Source organism: Parus major, chromosome 1A (assembly GCF_001522545.3).
Source record: "Parus major isolate Abel chromosome 1A, Parus_major1.1, whole genome shotgun sequence".
Lineage (NCBI taxonomy): Eukaryota > Metazoa > Chordata > Aves > Passeriformes > Paridae > Parus > Parus major.
In genome coordinates this window covers 24,173,133-24,179,765 of record NC_031773.1, presented here as the reverse complement: position 1 = coordinate 24,179,765, position 6,633 = coordinate 24,173,133, and positions in this window count along the sequence as shown.

Genomic DNA, 6,633 nt, shown 5'->3' with positions numbered 1-6,633 from the left:
ATTCATGATTCCCAAAATAAGAGCCTGTTTTCTTTACTTGTAATTTTGCCAAACCTGAAACATCTGTTCTAGAATTTCCCATAGAGTATAAATTATTGGAAAATTTCAATCTCAACAGATATGTTTCTTCCAAGAATGAGATTAGACTGAAAACCATGATGATTTATCCAGGGCCACAGTGGCAAATTAAAAAAGATGCACTTAGCTTGCACCTTAAATGTTGTAGCACATTGGCTCAATCATAAGTTAGCACTTCTTTACAAACCAACAGGATGTGCGTCTCAAAATTCAATGTCATTTACTAAAAAATCTGTGCCCCTGGAGAGAAGGACTGGAGAGAAGTGGGTTTTTTTGGTTTCTTTTTTGGTTTTGGTTTTTTTTGTTTTTTTTTATTTTTATTTTTTTTGTTGTTGGTTTTTTTAATATTAACCCCTCCCCACTTTTAACACAGTCATGTGAAATTGCAAGAGCAAAACTAGTAGTGATATCTCTTGGCTGCAATGTGTTTCTAGTTATAAGGACATGGCAATGTGTTAAGCTAGACAGGAGAGAATTGATCCTGAAGGGCTTTTTTTACATGTATTTCTCATTATAATTAATTACCATAAATAATACAAACACATTTTTAGTTGTACTGTGTTAGAAAATGAGAAACTGTGTCAGAATATGATGGTGCTGCAGAATTACTCTTGTGGTAAGGTTTTATTTTTCTCAAAAGCATGTTAGTTACATAAAGAGATTTCAGTCCACTTTTGAAAAGAGCCACCTAGAGCTCACTGTTAATGGAATTAGAGAGGAGCCTTATATAAACCCCAAATTTAGCCCCTTCTCTAAGAAGGAGGCCTGGATCCTGAGCCTGGCTTCCTACTTTGGGCCAATTTCCATAAAATTCAGAGGGGTTTAGTTCAACATACACTGTTTAAGATGCATCTAATTCAAATAGCCTTCTGTAGAGAATCTTCAGTGCATTCATCCTTCCACAAAGTGGTTCTCCGTAAAAGCTCTCTCTTTCAAGCCAGATAGCTCCTGTACATGAATAACTTTCACCATAGGAACTCACTGAGGCAGCAAACCCTGATCTTAGTGTCTTTTCAGAAATAACAGGCTCTTGGAACAATATTCTCTAAGTCCCCTTCAGAAGCAATTAACTGCTTCCAGTACACCTGGAGTGTATGAAGCCTGGGAGAGGCCTTAAAGCTACAGTTCACATTTCACTTCAGTCTGGTAAGAAATCAAATAAAAGGAGGAATTTAAGAAGCCAGCTAATTCTCATTCCATATTTCTGGCAAGCAAAATATTCATAGAAGGTGCTTGCTTCCTTTGGCAAGAGAAACCCTATTTCCAACTTAGGAAGCTTCATATTGCATGAATATTTAATTTCCCTTCACTTTAACTAGAGAAAATGTATAGTAGAACATTTTAAAGACTTTTCTCAGTTTCTAGCTTTGTGATCTATACATCAACATGGAGATCTGTGGCATATGCTAAGACTACCTGTTTTCAGAAATGACACAGGTATAGCTATGGTCACCAGATTGTCACATATCAAGTTATTAAGTGCTAATGATATTTGATGATATATATTTATTAAAATCACCAAATCAATGATAGCTGTGTTTCTCTCAGCAATGGATGATTTGGAGAAAAAGAAAATAAAATTATTTAGCAACCTCTTTAAAGTTCAGGTATATTCTCTGCTGAAGTTTGTGTCCCTCGAACTATTCCAATTCACAGAGAGATCATTACTGGGTATGAATTTCCCCTTCTCTGAGAAGGTGGGAAAAATCAAATAAAAAGAATATTTTTTTGAGAATTGAAAAGCAATTAAAGAACATTGAAAGCTCTAGTTTTCTTTTAAAATTAGGATAAAACCAGGAAAGGTCTAGGGTCCTGGCAGTTAGAGGACAAGAAACGTCAGGAGTAAGCACATCTGAGTATGTGGCATTGAGCCAACAGTTTTCATATGCTGTGATCCTACCACTGATATCCCTGTTACATTTGATCATGTTCTAGGTAAAATCACCAGGATGTGGTTGGGACAAACCTGAAATAAACTTTTTACTTTTGTAAAACTGCAGGAATCTAAGTCAGCTAGTATTCATTTAATTGGTATCTACCAGAATGAGTAAAATACTTATTCCAAATATTAAACAGCCATGACTTACAAGCAAGCACAATACACTTCAGAATGAATCTGCCAGTTCAATGTGGTTGGCATTATTAGCTAATAGAGACTATAACCTCTTCATGGTGAATGGATGAGAACTGACCAGCATTTCGTTCTTGTTCCATAGCTTGCCTTGCAACAGGCAAGGAACATTTATACGTGTTCAAGAACATGGTTTAAAAGCTCAACATTAGGATCAAATTATATTCTGTGATGCAGAAAATAATGCATGTTTGAGGAGTCAATGGCACTAAAGGAAGAAAACTAAATTGGGAGGAGCTGTCAACTCCCTCAAGGACAGAGAGGTCCTACAGACGGATCTTGACCAAATAGAAAGATGTGCAGTAACTGACCATATGATATGAAGTTGGACAAGGGAAAGTGCTCAATTTTGCAGCTGGAATGGGACAACCTTGGATGTACCGGCAGACTGGGGAACAAGAAACTGGAAATCAGCATGCGGGAAAGGGACCTGTGGGTCCTGGTTGGTGGCCAGTTGAATGTGAGCCAGCAGTGCCCTGGCAGCCAGGAGGGCCAGCCCTGTCCTGGGGGGCATCAGGCACAACATGGCCAGCTGGGCAAGGGAGGGGATTGTCCTGCTCTGCTCTGAGCTGGGGCAGCCTCACCTCCAGTGCTGGGGGCAGTTCTGGGTGCCACAATAAAAGAAATAGATATGAAACTATTAGAGAGCATCCAAAAGAGAACCACAAAGAAGGTTTTGGGACTTGAGGGGAAACCTTTTGAGGAGCTGCAGAGGTCACTTGTTCTGTCCAGCTTGGAGGAGACTGAGGAGACACCTCATTGCTGGTACAACTTCCTCATGAGGGGAAAAGGAGGGACAGGCACTGAGCTCCTCACTCACAGGACCCGAGGGAATGGCCTGAAGTTGTGTCAGGAGAGGTTTAGGTTGGATATCAGGAAAAAGTTATTTCACACAGTGTGTTTGGTCACTGGAATGGGATCCCCAGGGCAGTGGTCATAGCACCAAGCCTGACAGAGTTCAAGAAGATTTTGGACAATGATCTAAAGAACATGGTGTGACTTTTGGGGTACACTGTGCAGGGCCAGGAGATGGACTCAATTATGCTGATGGGTCCCCTTCAACTCAGCATATTATATGACTCTGTGATACAGATAGATACAAAATTTGGGTAGATAAACTTCCACGTAGCATTCCTTAATAGGTAACTCTGTCTGAAATGCTGGCTATTCAACTTTAATGTTCTTTGAACATACTTTAAATAGGCACAATATAAATTATATTCCCTTCAATTGGCACTTCTCCTGGGACATGCATGCCTTAGAGCATTTTTAATAACTTACTGACATTATATGAATGTAATGGAAAACTGTCTATTGTTCTTCCACTGGACAAGGAACACTTTATAAGAGTACCACAATATTTTGTGGCTCCTTCTCGTAAAAAGCAGTTCCAGAATGCTGAAAGCAGAAAGAAAGATTAAGGTCACCATGGCTTTTTTTTCTTTTTTAATCTTAAGCAACCTGTCAGACTGGGCAAAAGCAAAGGGACATACCACAATATGCACATATGTGTCAACTGAATGGAAATATCAATTTAGCTCAAAATCTCTTCCTCTTATCAGTAGCTCTTCTGAGGTTGGCAAGGGATTGCTCTGTATGATCTCAGCACACTCAGGAGAAAGCAGAGTCAGTTTGGAAACATGGGTGAGTGAGGACATGGGTCTCAAGGGTAAAACTGGAAGGTTATTCTCTGAACATGACCAGCAGCTTGAAGAGTAGCATCAGTCTTGTATTGAAATGATTTCTGTTCTCATCTCTTTTTCTGGAGTTTCAGCAAGGTATGCAGTTGAGCACTGCCATAATGAAAATGTCCTGAAAGTACTGCTATGCTGACTCTTCAACCACATCTTCTCAATAGATATTGTGTCCTAAATTTAGAAAGGATTTCTCTTTTTAATCAAGTAAATAAAAATGGGTAACAATTTCATAGTTTTTTTGTTCCTGATAATTGGGTAAATAATTTTAGAGACCTACTGTATTCCTTTAGAAGTTTATCATTATGATGAAACAGGAATAGAGTCAAATACTTAGAAATAGGATTGGAAAAGAGAAGCTGCATAGGAAAAGGAATGATATATGGACAGCACAAGGCAAACAAAAGAAAAAAAATATGGAAAATATTTTAGAGGCCTGCAAATTTAGAGACCACTATGACTTTGGGAAAAATTTATATTTTTGCAGGATTCTGTATTTTAAAATTGAGAGAGAAAGAGAGAGCCTTCATATTTGACAATAAAATTTATCAACTATAAATGTTTGCATTTATAACTTTGAAGAGAGCTTTTCCCTTTGGAAGTGTTCATCTACAGTAATCATCTAGAAAGAAGTTACAGAATATTTTTATATTCATCTATACTAATAATTTCACATTTCCCATATAATATATTCTTTTCTTTTTTTTTTGTCTTTTTGTATTAGGTTTGCTGGACTCCTTTCCCAATCCCTCAAATTAGTTTATTTCTTTTCTTTTTAAAGGGACTTCAAAAGAGATGAAATTAGTTTAGATCTTGTCTCTGTGAAAGTTACATTCAGCAAGAAGTTATCTTCTTTCAACTTGCATTTTTATGCAAGGAGGCAAAAGAATGGGGTGCTAGGCTCTGGAGATTACTACTTTCATTTTTTCTGCTTCATGCGATGCTTTGTAGAATTTTTGAAAAATCATATACAAACTGAAATTGTTTTAGCACTTATTCTGTGCACTGCCTTTATGCCTTAAGAGTGCCTAGCAGACATTTTTTCAGTACCAATGGATTTTTCACCAGTTTTAAGCTTCAATGCTTTTGGAAGGGTCTCTTCAGGTAAGTCTTCAGGCCTTGTTTCTGCAATTAGATGCACTTGGGTGAAATCATGCCAAGGCCTGCTCACTTCAAATAACTTGCAGATGACTAATATTTTTGGGTAGCTCCTCAAAGTTATCACTCTACTGCTTTTGTATACATTCCAGGTGATGTGTATAAAGTACATGACATACATTTCTGTGTATCACAACCAAACAATGGTTGAATACCAGATTTCACAAATTTATCTTTTTGATTATTACATGTTGATAAACTTGAATTGTACTTAACATATAATTCTTTGCATGAAAAAAGACCTAGAGAGAGGTTGTTTTTAGTTCTCAGTTGCTCTAACTAAGCATTCCCTATCTTAGGGAATGCTCTCCAAAGACCTGAGAGACTGAAGAGTTCTTACCTCAGAGGTAGGATTTAAGTGTGGGTCTTGGGCAGCTGAATGCTCTCTTTGGGTTTACTGCATTATTTATACTCACTAACTTACCACTGCTGGCTCTCTGCTGTGGTCATGGGCCTTAACCTGTGTTAGGCACCTAAACCTGAAGGGAGTTCACATCTGAGAACCTCAGGAGAGAAAAGAGGCAATCAATGTCCAGCCAGGGGATAGGTGGCTCCCTTGCCTGGGAGTGCTGACAGGTACCCTTATGAATTTCCTACTTTGTGTCATGTCCCTGCTTTCAGTAGATACTATTCTCACAAGCCTGTTTCTTCAGGAGATTCAAGATAGCTGAAGCCCAGGTGCCTGTCACAGGGTTACAGATTCCACAGAACAGCAGTGTAATTAGGTTCAACACTGCAACAATTTACTTTGAAATCCATTAGGTGGACATAGCCTTGTAAATTTATCTCTGAAGACTGGAGAATGGCATACAAGGGTAATTATCAGGAATGGTGGAAAAAGCAGCCCACAAAAATATTGTCAGGAAAATTAGGAGGTCTCAAAATAAAGGAAGTGACCTTGTAGTGTATAAATAATGACAAACACTGGAACAAAGGTTGTGCTTTTATTTTGAGAAATGAGACAAAGATCTGACAATACTCACAGATAAATAGAAGCATAACATCCACAGGGGCCACAGCTGTCAGAGGTCATTCTGGAGTCACATTTTACAAGTCACAAGCTTCAAGCCTTCTTTGGTAATATTTCAGCAAATAAAACAAAACTGAACTTCCAAGATTTCTCACTAACCGTAGCAGCTATTCATCATTCTAAATCTCTACCGGCACTTTCAGAGCTTTTCTGTCACAGTCACTGGAGTGGCAGGAAATTCCTGTATGGAGCTTGTCTTTTCACCCAGCAGTTCCAATTACTTCGGTCCTTGACTGTCGCTTTGACAGCATCACTTCTGAGCCATCCAGCAGTGTGTTAAAAATTAGGAAACAACAAAAACAACACGTGGCTTTTCAATAGAGTATTTCTTAAAAAGTGTTTGAATATGTGTGAGTTAATTACCATGCTCCATGGTCATAAACCAGAGCAGATTTCATCATTTGTATTTCTTTTATCTCTAGTGGAGTGTTTCTTCTTCAAGACCTGTCACAATAACTGATACAATTTCCCCATGTCTTCCTTGTGAGGCAGAGTTGGGATTTTTAAATGTTATTGGAATTATCCTACATCTTAATGAGAAA